Source organism: Topomyia yanbarensis, chromosome 3 (genome assembly GCF_030247195.1).
Source record: "Topomyia yanbarensis strain Yona2022 chromosome 3, ASM3024719v1, whole genome shotgun sequence".
Lineage (NCBI taxonomy): Eukaryota > Metazoa > Arthropoda > Insecta > Diptera > Culicidae > Topomyia > Topomyia yanbarensis.
In genome coordinates this window covers 274,105,348-274,123,724 of record NC_080672.1, presented here as the reverse complement: position 1 = coordinate 274,123,724, position 18,377 = coordinate 274,105,348, and the positions used below count along the sequence as shown (strand labels likewise).

General features: G+C 41.5%; 1 protein-coding gene across 20 annotated transcripts in view; it reads left to right on the top strand.

Moving 5' to 3' along the window:
- Positions 1–18,377, top strand: part of LOC131690255 (poly(rC)-binding protein 3) — a 788,104-nt gene that overhangs the window by 286,106 nt on the left and 483,621 nt on the right. For 2 of the 20 annotated variants that reach the window (XM_058975865.1, XM_058975862.1), the window contains exon 1: positions 14,481–14,574. The exons of 13 other annotated variants lie outside the window; for them this stretch is intronic. The gene's annotated coding sequence lies outside the window, so the exon portion shown is untranslated. 5 more of the 20 variants (XM_058975864.1, XM_058975860.1, XM_058975863.1 and 2 more) reach the window with 5 other exon arrangements.

Here is an 18,377-nt window from a genome sequence, read left to right as displayed (position 1 = left end):
CTCCAGATGCCATCCTCCTGAACACCACCGAAGATCGTTCTCAGCACCCTTCTTTCGAAGACTTCGAGTCCTTGCAGATCCTCCTCGAGCATTGTCCACGTTTCGTGCCCGTAGATAACCACCGGTCTAATCAGTGTGTTGTACACGGCGCATTTCGTGCGGACTTCCAGAGATAATACGCCTTCTGATCTCCCGCCTGGTGTTATTGTCCGCAGTCACCAATGAGCCTAGATAGAGAAAATTGCAACTAGGCTCCTGAAATCATGAACATCGCTTAACTGTCGACTCTTTTAGTTAATATAGTTTATACAAACCAGTGTATCCCCAAATCACGAACAAGTATAACAACAACCACGAAACCCCTACCAAACATTCGAATGTAACGCACACACCTAGAAAAAATCGTGTAAATTTACGTCTCCTGACCATGACATATACGAGCATTAAAAATGACATAGTTTTACGTTTGATTTTACATGTCGTTGAATTTTACGAGTCACGTAATTTTACTTCACATATGGTCGGTGTTATGTCAGACCGGACCAAGTCGCAAAACATAAAAAAATGAGTTATTGATAGCACTGGATAAAGAACATCTTCATCTACATTCCACTTTTACCAGATTTGAAATATGAAACAATAAACAAGAATTATGGTAAAAATTATTTTCCAATTATAATGTAAAGGATGCTGCGATTCAAACTTTAAACGCGTTTTTCTCGAAATCAATGCACTGTCACTTAGTCCGGTCTGACCTAACACCGACCATATGGCGTTTGTTTAAAATGTTGGAGAGTGTAATTTTATGGCACTGCGCATGGAAAGTACAGCTTCCATGTAAAATTAAACATAACACTGTTATATTTCGTTATTTCGTCAATTACGGTTTGTTAGATTTGTAACCCGTCAGGGTAACAATTTAGCACTGGGTGGAAATATACCCTTTTTTGCGTATACACTCCGTAGAGTGTATTGTTTACGTAAAATTATGCTCACCGCTGTTCAGTACCGTTCACATTTAGTTGTAAATTTTTGTTCATTTTCGTGTTTGTGAACGGTTTTATTCGTACAGATAGGTTAGATAATTTTTGTTTTATGTTTGTGAATTAGTAACATAGGGCTTAGGTAGGCTACCGCTCTCCTCTTGCAAAAATTTGTGTGTACTGGTTATGCTGTTCATCGTTGACAGCTGTGCGACAAGGTGGTTGGCGGTTTGTTTTGGTCGAGTGCGGAAGGCGGCCATCGTGAAAAGACAGAGTGTGACGAACCACGGCAGTGAACAGACGCCCAGAATAATCCATCCTTTTTCGGGACAGTTTCCCGCCACTAGTGCCAGTGAGGTAGAGTGCGCGCGTGCGACGGCAAGTTATACCGTCAAAAGTGCCGGCCCGTGGTTCGGGCACACGTAAGTACGGTGTTGATTCGCCATAAGGGGATAGCTAATCGCTAAGGAGTGCTCTCGCTTCCCCGGCTAAACGAGAAGGAGTCAAAACACCGACCGTTCTCACTGTGGAGGATCAGTCGAACGAGCCTAGCTCTCCTCCACAGTTAATCGTCAAGGAGAACGAAGCAGGGCGGACAAAGGTTCCCCCTGGGAAGTGCACTGCGGTGACTTCCGGGATCGCTTGCGGCGAGCAAGTCGATCCGGCGATAATTCGCCAACGTCGCTAGGGAGGTTCCAACAAAGGAGCCAAGCTCACCTCCCTAGCTAAACGCCAAGGACCGCTGCCGGAGCAGCCAACGCCATTCCGGGAGAACTCGGCCTTTGTAGTCCCGGCCGGTCGGAAGAAACCGCCCGCCTTCCCGCCAACGGTAGCAGCAGATCGACGAGATCCAGCAGCGCACAGTACAGGAAGAGGAAGTAGAGGAATAAAAGTCGGTAAATTTGTTAATTTATTTTGTTGTTACGAAAATCCGAAATTCTGTAGAGGCACCTAGGCCACCCTGAAAGGAAGGGTTCGCCGGGCAAACAAGAACCCGAGTAGTGGGCAAACCCCTACTTACAGATTGTGGCAAGTTTGGAATTACGTCAACGATAAAATTCAGATTTTTTTGGTGTGCAATGTATATATTTGGAACGAGCTAGTTTTTTGGACACAAATATTCTCATGAATACGAGGTTTATTATTCAAAATTTCAGGAACTTGGTCACGGTTTACGTAAACAGATCAATTCACGAAACCGTGATTTTTTCATGAAATTATGAACGGAATTTTTCCGAGTAGATCAAATTCCCAGTATGAGTTACCTCAAATGCGTTTCGCCAATAAAAATTATTTTAATGAAAACGTTGCAATGTGATAAATGTTCGCAAAGAAAGATTCTACGCGGATCTTAGAAGTTCCATTCGCTTGGTGTGTTACTCATGGTTATTGGAGAGCACACCTTGGACTACTCTGCATTCAACAAAAAAATTCTCATAGTAGTTTTTATGTGCATGAATTTATTGGATATTTTTTAGTTCATCATGTTGGAGTCTGCACCTTCAAATATGGTCTGTTATCAGCACGAAACCAATACATACAATCAGGGCATAGTTCACGATACTGTCTGTCCAGATTTCCAGTACAGGCCCATAGTAAAAGCTTTGTGGCATTCAAACAAATAGTTACAAATGATGGTACAAACATACAGGGTGTTTGGTTCATGGTTAAGAATCTCTCGGGGGTGATAGACTGCCATATTTGGAGAAAAAAATTGCTCTACACATACCATCAAATCTCAACCGTTACAGAGTTATTGAACTTTTTGTGTAAAAAACTTATTTGTCTTAAAATACCTCTAACTTTAAAAGTATACTTTGTATTTTAAATATTTCAGTTCCATTCGAAAGGTGAGAAAATTTCGCATTGAGTGATGCCCTCACATGTTTCAGCTAATGAGTTTAAGTAGCCTTTTCAAAGTAATTTATTGAAAATTAAACAATTTTAAACAATTTTTCGTTCATTTCTTGAAAATCCTAATAGTTAACCTTATCAATTTAATAATTCAAATTGTTAGTCTTAATGAGCTGCTTAATTCGTTCTTTGTCATGATACACTTACCTTTTCTTATTTTCACGATTTTGGGTTATTCAACTTGGATATTTTTATCTCATTTTCACTAGTACCAGCTCTAATTGAAAAATTATGGCACTTATTGTACTTTTTTTCTTTTTATTCGAAAGCCAGGAAAATTTTACAGTGAAAAATGTATTAATACCTTTCAGTTAAGTTAATTTAGTATTCTTTTAAAAGTAAATTAGTTTAAAGTTAGTGCTATTATTAGCATTTTCGTTATTTTTCTTTTAATAGTAAATAATAAACATCACCATTATTATTATGGAAATAATGCATCTCAGCAAGTTCTACAGTTCTTTCTTTGACTCCATTCAATTATCTCTTTTGGTTTCGACGCAAAATCGTTTTTATCTCATCGTTTCATATGCAAAAATAACGACTTCGAACCCACTACATTTGTGGCGAGCTCATGCTGTGTTAACTATTAAATAGCAGCAAAATGGAAAGAGATATAGACAAAACGTCAAATAAAAAGTTATAGAGAACATTAAGGGGCATCAAATGAACAATAGTAACGATAAATTTTGTTGAATAATAATTAGAATAATTAAAAAACTCTCCAAAAACACAAATTTTGAGTTATTTCGTTAGTAAAAAATCATTTAGTACACTTAACTAAAAGATATTTGTACATACGTTGATAGGACATTTTCTCAGCTTTCCAATGAAATCTTGTAAATAACGATATAAAGCATATTTTTTAGATTAGAGTCTTTTAAGCACTTGCAAGTCGGTTACAGGAAAAGTATAGTAATGAAATTACAAAGAAATGAGAAGAGATAGAAATATGACTTCCAAGAACAAATTATGAATCGTCCTAAAACCCAACTTTTGGAGAAAATTAACAAAAACCTCCTCAAAAACACTAGCTTTTAACTACTTCACAGCTAAAAGGTAATTAAAACTAATTACTTCAAAGATATGAGAACACCATTCAATAGGAAATTTTCGCCTTCCGAATGGAACTGAAATATTTAAAATACAAAGTATACTTTTAAAGTTAGAGGTATTTTAAGACAAATAAGTTTTTTACACAAAAAGTTCAATAACTCTGTAACGATTGAGATTTGATGGTATGTGTAGAACAATTTTTTTCTTCAAATTTGGCAGTTTATCACCCCCCGAGAGATTCTTAACCATGAACCAAACACCCTGTATATTAAAACATGGATCCGCATATAAAAACGCATAACTTTGAAAAACAGCATAAAAAATCACCAAAAACCACATAAGAACATTGCTTAAAATATATTTCAGTGCATATCAAAACAAATTCTTGGGCCCCTCCCGAAACTGTATTCTTACTACGTGATTGGTTTTCTATAACATCCTAAGAGCAAACAAATCTTCCGAAAAAGGCACTCACTTAAGCAGCGACTTTCATGAGACCAAATTCAACAGAAAACAATCATCAACTACAAATCCGCCCCAAAGCGCAGTGAATTCCGACAATTGATCAGAGCCGAAATTGAAAAACCAACAACACATCACAGCGTCATTCAGACGGAACAAGGCAACATAGAACGAAAAGCAGCTCTAAAAGCAGGGCAGACAATCAAAAAATCCACCATCATCATCATCATCATCATCCTCACCAAACTCAACATCCCCGTCAGTGGAAGAATCAAGTATAGTGCGGTGCGAAATCGTAAATTAACACCCAGTTGCCTAACGTCACGGCGGAAGGATGGAAGAACGAAATCGGTAGGCCAGATATTATCGTCTGCGATGGAAGAAAAACTGTCCTGAACAGATCCAGCCCCGCTAAAAAGCAGTATTGACTGCCATGTAGGTTTTTCCGGCATATGGCTTATGCGATTTTGGCGCTTTTTTGCTCTGCTTCGGAACTAAACCCCGAAAAGAAACAGCGGAGTGAAGATGGACGGCGAAGAGGACGAAGCGTTTGCCGTCCGGATTTGGTGACAATGAAAGTGTGCTCTAAGCCGAAATACAGGAAGTTCGAAAGCCTGTAAGTTTGATGACGGGCGAAGAACACGCCGACTTCATGGACAGACAGGTTTCGGAAGGATTTCCGGTTGATCCTACCGCAAAATGGGGGATGGGGGGGATAAAGACGCGTGTGTATGTATTAATCATTTTGATATCGATATTTGTTGGGCTTCAATCTTCGTTACATGGGTGGTGGTTTTTTGTGCGCTGCTCGTTTCCGTTTATGGATATTTGAGCACATTTTTGATTTTATCAACTGGGAGAATTTACGCAGATTTGATATCGCTATTCATCTCTATTCTTTGCGATATTGTCAGGAGGGTGCAAATGAACTGGGTTTTCATGCCCTATTTGAATAGAAGCAGTAGGTAATCAATACCCGGATTAGGTTATAAATGTACCGTCCTTGTTGCTTACTCGAAAACACACAATCAATGCAAGGTCTTTTGGAGAAGCAAGCTTTGAAATGCTCCCTAGTACATCCGAATGCCATGTGTTCCACCGGCAGCACAATAGCAGCCATATTAATTCCCAACAATGTTCAGCCATCGTTCCGGTACAAAATCAAATCCAATAATATTATAACACAGCTAGCCAAGAAGGAAAAACCACATAAATCGCAACAGATAAAATCGATGCCCACCGGAATACCCCCATCATACTTGTGCCAATCGGTTGCTATTATCGATAAAAATGGCACTCTTATTACCTAGAGCCACTGTCGCTTCAGCGTTGCTACGCTCTGATCGTAATAACCACGTGCATCGTTTCTTCGCGTGGGAGATCGTTATTGATATTATTTTTTCCGGTTGCTGCTAGTACTAATTGATAGCCGTGTTATGATTTTATTGAGTGTCACATCAACAATCTTTCTAGCAACCATACCGGGTAAAAAAATGCATTATGTCAAAAATGTCAATAACAAAAGCAAGTGGAAATAATTTTAACAAATTAAAGAGTTGTGAACTGACAGGATTATGATATTTAATGATGCGAGAATGGTAACAACGAAGCATCCTGCAAAACAGTTGGGTATAGAAGTGCAAGGAGTGGGGACAACCCCCCCCCCCTCTTCCTCCGAGATATTTTCATTAATTTAAAAAATGTGAGCATGTTCAACAAAAATGTACCTAGTACTTTAAATGGTATTGTCTAAGTTGCATTTTAATCCTCTGAGAATATTTACTTGTAGTGAAAATTGGCGACAGACCTCGGCATCTACCGATCGGCTCGTTGTCGAGACTAGGTCTACCGACGAGGACTATATCGAGTAAATCGCGGCGAAGCGGGGAGCTAAACGGGTCCTAGTATCATGACAAAACTGAGAGCTAATTGGTTCACGAAACGAGTATCGGTACCGAGAGAAATTTCGCTGCATTCTGTAGTCCATCACTGACGGCGAACATGGACTGGAGAGTGTACAAGAAACACCACTAAGCGATTCGCTATCGCATCGGCCAACGGAACCCTGCTACTGTACAGAGAAGGACGACTAGCAAGCTAAAGTGGAAGACGAAGCCATCAACAAAAATTTCATTCTTGAGGCATTTCGGCAGGCCAGCGGTATTGAGAACATTGATGCGGCTGATCTAACAAGAATGATTGTGACGGTTTATGAGGTTACAATGCCGCTAAAAATAAGGGCCACGCAGTAGACGGCGTCCAGCTTACTGATTAAATGAGTCGCTCATTACGCTACCCGCTACATGTCTCAGAGCCAGAAGGCGGGCTCGGAGAGCAAGATCTGAGAGAGAGAGAGAGAGAGAGAAGAAAGCAAGGCGACGTTTCGGGAAGCTAGCGCCGCTTTAAAACGAAAGAGCAAGCCAGTTTGCCATAAGGAACTGTGCTGAGAAGTAAACACCAATCACTGGGGGACGCGTACCGAGTCGTGGTGTCAAAGATAAAGGCCCGTCGACGCCAACTGAAATGTGCCCTGGTAAACTAAAGTTTGTCGTTGAGGGTCTCTTCCCGAAGCACGATCGAACCACCTAGTCTACGACATCGTACGGCTAAGAAAAAGGAGCAAACACAGACGATTGATAAGTGACTAACAACTGTTACTGACTAACGTTACAGTTCGCGGGATTGACGAAAGGATCTTCCTACACGGCAACATGGCTTCGCTCGCTGCTGTATCTGATCTCCAACAACATCGAGGTGTAACTACCAGAATGTTGGTGGCTTAAATTCATCAACGGACAGCTATTTACTCGCGACCACGGGTTGCTGTTACGATGTTATCGCCTTGACCGAGACGTGGCTCGACAACTGTACTCTGTCTCGCCAGGTTTTTGGATCAACATTCGATGTCTGCCGCTGTGACCGCAATGCCCTCAACAGCCACAAGACATCAGGCGGTGGTGTGCTTATCGCCGTTCGCCATGGTATAAAAGCCCGAGTGATCAACGATGACCGGTGGGCGGGCTCCGAGCAAGTGTGGATATCAATGAAACTTACCGATCGCAATCTGTTCCTGTGTTGAGTATTTTTCACCTGACATAATTCGTGATACTGGCCTGATCGATGTACATCTTTCCTCCGTTTCTTTTATCGCCTCAATCGCCGCCTTGTCTGATGATATTGTTCTACTGGGCGACTTCAACATGCCTGGCTTGACGTGGTTCCAGGCAATTTATGGTTCCCTACGATTGGATATCGACAAATCTGCGCTTATTTTGGACAACTACAGCAGCGCAACTCTTCGGCAAATTAATAATGTCACCAACAAGAATGGACGTACATTGGACCTCTGCTTTGTAAGTGCCCGGGACTACGCTCCGTACTGCTGCACTGCACCGACTCCTTTAGTCAAGCAGGTGCCCACTACATCTTGTATTCGCCTGTAGCCTAAGAGTGAATTTTGAAGACCATGTGCCAAAACGAACAATTAGTACCGATCAACACCCTCCCTGACAATCAACCGTTCTTAGACGATTATAATCTGCCAAACGAGCTGCATTTTAAAAATTCCCGAAGCATGAGACTCAACCACGAATACAAACAGAAAAGCAGCGTCTTTTTAGACACCAGCGAAACGTCGAGCGTCAACTGAAATCCAAGCCCAAGTCGTTCTGGAAGTATGTGAACGAGCAGCGAAAAGAATCCGGTTTACCATCTTGTTTGTCGTTTAATGGAGTTTTAGGCACCGACACTAAGGAAATTTGCCAACTGTTCTCCGACAAATTTGCCAGCGTATTTTCCAACGAGCGCCCTCCATGTTTGCGCTGGTTTCGTTCCTACCTCGATGAAAGGTAACTCCAAATCAGCATTAAGGACTGTCTATCTGCACCATTCTTCGCTACATCCGGCATACAGCAAGGGAACGATCTCGGTCCAGTAATATTGCTCCTCTACTTTAATGACGTCAATATCACATTACAAGCACTTCACCTTTCTTTTGCCGACAACATGAAAATTTTGCGACAAATATGGGATAAAATCGATGCCGAGCTTCTTCAGAGGGAACTGGACAGCTTTAGTAAGTGGTGTGATCTAAACAAAATGGTTTTTAACCCGAGCAAATGCTCAATCGTTACGTTCACGCGGAAACGCCATCCGACTCAGTTTAGCTACCATTTCGTCGGTTCGAGCATTCCAAGACACTCTCACATCAAACCACATACTTCATACATTGTGGATAAGGCATCACGACAGCTTGCGTTCATCTTCCGAATAGCGAAAAACTTCAGGGACGTATACTGTCTTAAATCGCTTTACTGCGCGTTGGGCCGCTCAAAGTTAGAATATTGTTCTGCTGTTTGGAATCCGTACTACCAGAACGACATTGACAGAATCGAGGCTGTCCAACGCCGGTTCATACGCTTCGCCCTTCGGCATCTCCCATGGGGAAACAGATTTCAGCTGCCGAGCTATGAAAACCGTTGGCAACTAATACACCTCGATACACTCAGTATTCGGAGGGACTGCTCTCGAGCCCTGTTCGTCTCGGACTTACTCTCTGCCAGAGTGGATTGCCCTACAATCCTCGGACGTCTGGATCTTCAAGCTCGCGTTAGAGCTCTACGTAATAACTCTCTTCTGTGAGTTCCATTCAGGAGAACCAACTATGGTTGCCAGAGCGCTGTTACCGGACTCCAGCGAATTTTTACAAGTGGGACATTGGGGCCAAGGGGCCTGTTGGTGAAGGTAATATACATAAGCATTAACATAATCATAAACGACGAGCTCAGAGAAGCTTCGATGCGACTAAAATCAATTAAACCTCCCGGATGGATAGAATACCAAACGTGGCGCTTATAGCAGCGATCCTGGCATATCCGGACATGTGATGAAGGCAATTTCCCGAAATGTGGAAGGTACAGAAGTTGGTGTTGCTGCTAAAACCATGGAAGTTACCCGGTGATCCAGCTTCGTATAGCCCTATATGTCTGCTGGACACACTCGGAAAACTCTTGGTAAGAATTATCCTTAACCTTCCGGCAGTCGCACTAGTGCACTGAGTGCCCGCTGCTCTGAAAATCTAGCGAAATCTTCTTAGAGCAGCTGCGGCTGCTCGTTCAGTGAGCCATTTGCGCGACTTCTGGAGGGTTAACAGGCTGACGAAACACATAGAGGGTGAACACGGACGGTTCAAGATGCAGTTCGGATTCCGCAAAGAAGTATCGACATTGGAAGTAATTCGGACAATGCTGAGGAGTACTAAGTAGGCATCTAAAGAGAAGCTAAGAAGAGATCGATGCTGCGCTGTAGTTACGATAGATGCGAAGAATTCGTTAAACAGCGCCTGCTGGAAAGCCATCGTCGTAGCGCTGAACAGAATAACCATGCTAGATCCTGAAGACGAACGAAGGGCAGAAGTCAATGCGAGTCGTAGTGGGCGTTCCTTAGGGCACCATTCTCGGTTCAACTGTACGAAGAGGTCTTCACATTGCGGCTGTCCAGAAAATCGTGGGTTTCGCAGACGACGTGTCTTCAACAGTGATGGGTGAAACACTAAATGAAGTGAAGGTGTCGGTGACGGATGCAATAGACGTGATCGAGAACTGGATGAACGGGATCAAGCTGCAGATAGCTCACCACAAGACGTAGGTGTTGTTTGTTTGCAAATACAAATTGGTTCAGTGGATACAGAACGACGTCAGAGGGCACGTGATTGCATCGAAGCGTGCACTGAAGCAATTCGGTAGAATAATCGACGACCGGTTGAGCTTCAATAACCACGTCGTCTATGCCTGCGAAAAGTCGGTGTATTCACTGAACGCAGTAGCGAGGGTAATGCCAGACGTCGGCGACGCGAGAAGCAGAACGAGACGTCTGCTATCTAGTGTTTCGTCTTCGATACTGCGATATGGAGTTCCTGCTTGGGGTGCAGCGCTGAAAACCAAGCGGTACCGCGAAAAGCTGAACAGGACGTTCCGGCTGATGGCCGTGCGCGTCGCAAGCGCGTGCAAAACAATATCGTCGGAGGCAGTATGCGTTATGGCCTGGATGATCCCCATCTGTATCACCCTGGTGGAGGACATCAGATGCTACAATCGAAGTAGCACCAGGAACGTAAGGAAGATGGTGAGAATCGATTCGATGGCTTCAACGGCAGGATTAATTGTACAATACAGAGAAAGGAAAGTTGAGCAACTGGCTAATCTCAAACCTGTCGACGTGTGTCAATAGAAAGCATGGAGAGGGGAACTTCCACCTGACACCGCTCCTATCGGGCCACGGCTACTCCTGGAAGTATCTTCATCGGTTCGGAAACGCAACTTCAACCTTGTGCCCGGAGTGTAAGAACATCTAGGAGATACCGGAGCATGTAGTCTTCGGATGCCCAACATTCGAGGCGACGTGTAGGAAGCTACTTGAACTGTGAGGACCAGACATCAAATCGGATAATGTTGCTTACAGATTGACAAGCGACGTAAATACGTGGAACGCGGTTAACAGAGTGGTGAAGCAGATCATGTCGCCTTACAGCGGAAATGGCTTGATGAACAGCGAGCATCGACTTCTGAAGAGCAATCACCACCGGGAGTTGACTAGATTCTACGCAGAAGATTAGTCGAGTAGACTGCGACAGACCATCGAGTATGGGTCGTTGGAACGCCAACGAACCGGACGCCCTGCTCCATCCGGAATAGCTGAGCTGACCTCGGCACCTAGCTGATTGGCTCGGTTTCGGGGGTACTTCTCTCGCCTTGGAAGTCTCCGTTGGAGTAGACCAGATCCATCGTCGGGGACTAGACCGACTGCGTTCAAGTCAGGAGCTCAACTAGGAAGTGGTGCAAAATAGCACAGGGGAGCCGAAGGGCTCAGTAAATTAGTCAGTCTAAAGTTTTCCGACCAGCTTGTTCTCGTAGCACTAATTCTTAGCTAGCTTTTCTACTGCCTTGTATCCTTTCGTAAAATATTTTTTGACAAAAGTTGCCTCTCTGGTGCTCTTAATTTTTGAACTGAAATTTTCAAATAAAAATAACAAAAATATTCCTAAAATGATCCTAAAATAGATGTCAAACAAGATTCGTCATCAAAGACTCCGAGTTTCCATTTAAAATCAAACACATTGAACTGTGTTTGACCATATCCGATCTTTTTTCGGATCAAAGATAGTCAGAAAGTATTCTTATAATCCGCAAAAAGCAGAAATATTCAGCTGTGCCAGCTATCACGAAAGTTCGCCAAGATAAGCTCAGAATTGTGATATTTTGTCAATAGCAAACAAATGACGTTACTTTTTATGAAAAACTAACGCGTTTACATACCCGCTCACAAAATTGAGATTGATGGTGTTGTTATAGATTCTAACTTGGTATGGCTGGATCTCATGAAGGACGGGATTGGTTGTTTCAAGGATCTCTTGCTCCAGTAAACGATGATTTTGAATGACAATCGCACCGGACGGGACAGAATGGTGTGTCCCTTCAAACTAGTGTCGAGTGATCTTTGGTGAGACTGCTTTGCGTCTTCTTCGACAAGGATCGTCTGCATGGTTGGTTGTTTATGCGGTGCGTCATGCATGCAGTATTGCAATAATTACAAGAAAATGGGTCTTAGAAACAATATTTTTGCTCTCTTGAGAAACCGCCACGAATCCGAAGCAAACAGCACCTGCTTTTAGACATTTAAGAAGAAACAAACAGTTTTTAACGCTCCCAGGAACACCAAAATGTAATTTAGCATTTCAACCACACATTCAACTTAGTGCAGGATTGGTTGGGTCTAGGTCGGGAACCGGCAACTTTGATATATTGCGGAACTCCCGGCATCGAGGAGACTTCGAGGAGGTAAATGATCTCGCTGGCTTTACGATCTTTGCTACAGCTTCTAAAAGGTTTACTGCCCATAACTACATTTCCGTTTCCGTTGTTTCTATGAAACTGAGAAAACGCCTGAAAACTGATTTCAAAATTCTGTAACATGGCATGTCTAACTCAGTTTGTTCCAAAAGGACGTTAGCCCGACAGTAATGATCTCCAATATTTTAGACGGACTGACTGCATTTCACAGTTCCTACTGGCTGAAGATTGCTGAAGAAATTCTTTATCAAGTGCTATCATTATCTGCTCTGAAATCAGGAATGGTCTGACTTAAGGGGTTATATACAAAGTTGAAACGAAAAATTGAGCTAAGTTAGTCCATTTGTTAAAGCGTTTTGTGCAAATTTTATTTGAAAAGGCGAAAGACAGAACGTTGGTAGTACTATCGAAGATAGAAAAACAAGTTGAATTGAAAAAATATTCAAGGTTGACGGAGTTATGGCCGATTCCCCGAAGCGTGTTTTTTGGCAGAGGTTTGCGGTGGACGCTCTCCAAGCCGAACCGTACAACTGAAATCCAAAAACTAAAATGATTATTGAAGAAAAATGTATTGTGGTGTACTTGAACGGATCGATTACCAAAAAAAATTCTTGCAAATAAAATATGTTGACCAAAAAATTGAGTTTCATAGTGTTCAAAATTTTTAACAAAAATTCATTGCGAGTAATCAAAATTTTCTTGATGAAAAAGAAACCGTTAAAGAATTTAAATACAAACAATTTAAAACAAAGTATTGGCAAATCGGATGAATAGATTTTGAGATATTACGTTCACCGCAACGGTACTGTTCCAAAAACTCCATTCCGAGATAATTGCGTTTAAAGTTTTGTATTAACTTCATTCGTGGAAGAACCGGTGTGCTGCAAACGGCTGTAATTTAAAATCTAGTGCTCCGATCTGGATGAAACTTTGCACAGATATTCTCCAAAGTATGTACTTTTAAAATGTTCAATAATTTTTTTTTGATTTTTTGTGTTGCAACTTTGTATATAACCCCTTAATATCGACCATATGTTCAGAGTATTTAGTTCTCGATATTTTTATTAACTCACGACATGACTCCAACGCCCACCAGTTTGTTCATTATGCTTCCAGAAGAAGGTCGCCCGAGTCTGAAATCTATGCCGCAATTGGCGACGATTTCCCGTTGCCTGAAACTGAAAATTAATCCTCCTTCTCTCCCCAGTCTCCCAGATGCCCCCTTCCCTTTCCCCTGAATATCTTCCTGAAGCATTTTTGCACTTCCTGTCTTTTTTCTAATTGACACCCTAATCTTAATAAAATTATGTTGTCCCTCGTGAATATCGAAGCTGTAAAATTTGCTATTATTATAAAAAAACATTTCAATGTAAAAGGTCTAGTTTTAAGAAATTAAAATTGAAAATCAAAGAAATTGTCACCATTAAAAAAAATACAAACATGCTTTTTGAAATAAATGAATTGAATGAAAAATAATTTTAATTAATTAAATTAATAATGTTTTTCTTCCATAACGTTTAAACAACGTTGGTTGAAACGTGCATCAGCTAATATAGTACAAAACAACCAACTGTGATTACAACAAAATCCCAGTGTGCCACATTATCTCTGCTCTGTAAACTACTAGCTTGATATTAATTTATTTGGTGAAATTTTCTCCGCATACTGCTGTGTACACGAAGCACCGTAACCTCGTCTAAATCCATGCAAATATTCATTCATGCGCATTTTAGACGAGCCGCAGTTGCCTTCTCTCTTTCTCCAGTACGACACTCCATCCGTCGTCGCAACACACAAACGGTACCAGCGGCAGCATCTGTCAAAACTTGTTTTCAGTCTTTTCAGTGCATCTCACGCTATAGGTTGCGCATGTGTTTGTGAAAACGGCATGTAACACGGCCAGTACGTATATAAACAGCTTGCGGTGTAATTATATACATAGCATCGCAGCGTCGTGCTCGTGTGAAGAAGTTGAAGCCGCGTTTCGCAAACGTTGACGACGGGCAATCAGCAGAATAGAATCCGCAAGCAAGCATCCAAAAGTAAACCCTTCCGCTGCGTCGGTGTTGGTTTCATTCAAGTCAAACTCGTCCAAAAGGTACCAGGCCAGCTCGGTTTCGCGTTTGTTTGAGTGAGAGCTTCATCGTCTGTCGTCTTTTTTGCCATCGCCATCGCGTTTGCTGCTGCTGCTGTCTTTCCTGCTTGGCTAGTTTTGTATTATCTTTGTTTTGAGCTACACGCTTTCCCACGAATTTTCTCTCATTCTCAGTCGGTCCCATCAAACCCAGAACACAGGATAGTTAGTGTAAGGAAAAGTGTGTATTTCGCTGCAAATAAAATACGTCATTATAGAATCAGCGGCGATAGATTCGCGAAGCAGAAAATTTGTGTTGTAGAATTTCGGGAAATTGATTTGTTTTTAAGGAATAGTGGCTTTCCGGTGACAGTTCCGGTAAAGGTGGCAGAACTTAACATCGCATTGAATTTGGGATTTTGCACGATTGTGGCTCTGTGATTGTCATTGCAATTTAGGAAATTAGTGTGATTGATTGAAAAGAAGACGGAATTCGGTTGTAAAAGGTGCTGACTTTCCGGATTTTGGATATATAAGGCGTTTAGATTTGTTCTCCCAAATCCGAAAGACGGACAAGCTAGTTATAAGGATAGAGATAGAACGCTTCATCCGCAGTGCTGCCGTGGCCTACCCGAACTGTGACAGACATAATCCCCATTAAAAATCGGTAAGTTTTGACAGTTTCCAACTAAAATAGTGAGATTCGTAAAATCAATCAAAAGAAGCCGGCTTCCACCCTATCTCCCCGTGGCGGCAGGGAACTGTGTTTTATTGCCGCTTATTCGTAATGGCCGTCGCATTTTTACGTGTATACGTCGCTACCCTCCCGGTAGCAACCAAGCACGAGACGGCTATTCCTGTCGCGCTCTGCTCCTGGCTACTCGTCCCACAGTCGCGGAAAAACGCTGCTTTAGTTTGACGGACGGAATTGGCCGGAAAGATTCACACAAAGCAAATGATGGATGGAATCTAAAGTGCGCTGGCAATGGGTGTGTAGGGATATGAATGTCGCAGAATTTTATTGATTTTAGAAGCCATGAGGCCCCGCCGAATGGTTCATGCACTTTCCGCTCCATGTTCCGTCCTCGTGCAGCAGCTGCATAGGCCGAGGTGTTTTTGAGCATATTCATTTTTTTTGGCTTCGACTAGGTATCAGCGTTTTGCTTTTGTTGGTGTTTTAGGTGTTATCTGTACGGGTCCCGGAGGCTTAAAGTCTTGAGGAACGATTTCTTTTGCTTACTACCGCAGAACATGGAACAAAACAGACGGTCGTTTGTAGTCCAACAGTAGCTGCCGCAGATCGCGGTGATAAGTTACCGAAAAGATACCACTACCAGTGTCAAAGGTTGCCAGTTTATGGGGAAGGAGATGAAGGTTGTTTTAGTTTAAAGTTTTACTTACCGCAATTTTTTGGCAATTATAACTCCGTTAACATGGTCTCGATTCAAGATGGTCCGTTAGTTGTTTTATCCTAATGCAATCAGTGAAGCAATAAAGAGAAATTCTGAATTGCAAATTTTGAGGGTTGTGGAGAAAAATAGCATTTTATCAAATTTCGTGAATGATTTCGACAGAAGGCAGCTCTGCTTCAGTAGGTACTCCTGGTGAAATTCTTGAACGGCAATGTCAGTTGTAATTAAAGTGGCATTTCCTGCCAATAGTGCAAATTGCTTGTCGAGTGTGTGATATTTTTATGCATATCCTTTTAATACTGAAATGTATAGGTAATTATGATCAATACTGAATAAAATGTTAAAGATCTTGTGAAACATAAGTTTTGATGCCCACAACGACACGTGGTGTTTAATCAAATACTATTTTCGAGAACGTGACGAACGAACATGTGGAATTGTATTTGTATTTTGTTTATTTGGATTTTAACCATTAGTTCATTCGCCCGTAACGTGTGAAATTGTTTAAAGCCATCTGCACTAACTTAGTGACAGGACTTAACTTGAGGGATATCACGAAGACTAGAGATTTACTCAGAAACACCAACCCTTCTACACAAACGATTTTCAACAAAATTCCTTGTTAGGGAGGGAATAACAAAGTTGAGGACAACGACAACACTATTTTTGAGACAGACTTGCGCAAAATTGTCTCCAGTACCGATTACTTGTCAGACAGTCGTTGCTATTTTTATAAGTTATTGGTTATGCAACTAATTTTTCCGAACTTTTTTAATGCAAACAGTTAAGCAGTCTTCATTTCTGAATTGCACATGTTTTGTCGCATGTAATTTTAAATATTCTTTGATTTGATAGCATTGTAAGGAAACACGTATCCGCCGGTTGATGCTAATTAAACTCACATTTCTTTAGACTGAGCAAACTAATTTATTTGTTTGTTTAGTGTTTATTTGACCAACTTGGAAACGAATCCACTGTGTCTTTAATGCGCAAGGGGAATACGCGTGGTCTTGTCTGAGTAAATGATGACTTTTGAATTATGTATGAGGGTTGAGTGTTGACAATTTGCGGCAATCAAATGTTTTATTGCCATATTTAGTGGTTTACTTTTAGTCCATTAAATGGGCTGTCAATTATACTCAGCTAAGAATAAGTACGTACTATTTGGAGACGAGGTGTGTTTGATTTGTCCATGATATTAATATCGTTTAGAAACGCAGCATCGAAGATTAAGTTGATTTGTTTGAAACCAACCCTTAAACGTCTTCACATCTAGAACATTTACGTACCCTACAGTCAATAAACTATTCAAACTTTTTATGCACGAAAATATATTCTCAGTTGAGGCGAATTCTGGTGCTTATGGGAGTGTCACTGAGTCGGGGCCTTCCGTTAAGTAAGTACCACATCAACATTTCTTTTCTCAAACAATGCTCCTCAAGTAGCCTGGGTGGAAACGAGAGTCATCAGTCTGTAATGTACGATGTATACCGTGCTTACGCAACGCAACTTTACTAGTTACGGGAGAATTTTTTTCCAAATATCACCGAATAAAGTTAAAACTCGACAATAAATCTAAGGTAAATTAGCCAGGTTTTTGAAATCAAGCTATATTTTCCTAGTATATTCATTCGGTCAACTATAATATGCCTATAACAACACCTAAATAGTAGCCAAATGATGGAGTTCTTTGCTCGACCAAATGTCGATTTGCTTTCTGAGGTTTCAAAAATGAGGCGAGGTCCTATACTTCCATTTTAAAAGATTTCGTAAGCTATTCTTAGTATACAGGACAATTTCAGGGTTAGTAATACTATCCTGCTGACCACAGAGGGTCTTTCATAGACAACGCTCGAACATACGACGAGTGGTTAATTTTCTTTATTCTTATATCATTTGACCTAGTCTTAATGAAATATTAAGCGTGAATGGGAAAAAGCCAATCTTAGTGAAATGTCAAGTAAATTCTTCAAATTGACTCAAAAAGCCCATATCCATCGATTACAGAAAGTGGTTCAGCAGGTTCGCGGAGCTTACAATTTCCAGGATACGACTGTAACGATTGGCAATGCTAATTATTTGTGTAAGACATTTAGAACCAAATCCCTCCAATATCCAATGCAAACGGTAGTATTGTCACCTGTGTACCAAATTACACCGGACTGGTTGTATTTAACAAACAATAATGCACAGTCATTTTATCCAAGGTGAGAAACAACAGCATTAATCGATCGGATATGGTTGTTTGCACTGACAAAATCATCCTTCCCTTTTATTGGTAAATATATTACACTAATGTTGACAAAACTGTCAGGTAGCTTCAGCTCAACGGTGAACTGTTCGTGCAAAAGGTTCAATGCGGATGATACGGCGATGAGCACGCCACCACCGTTAGATTTAAGACTGTTCAAAACTGCGATCGTTTCTACGAACAACATGTGGTTCGCCAAAAAGTATTCGAGAATTAATTCTATTAGCGTTGTGGTACCGGTAATACCAGTATCGAAAATCTCGGCATTATCGACCGATACTACCGGTATTTTCGGTAGCTTTCAAAACTTGACAATCAAAAGGTCTTCGTTTCCAGAAGCCTACTCGGTAAACGAAAGTCAAACGACACACTCATCAGTAG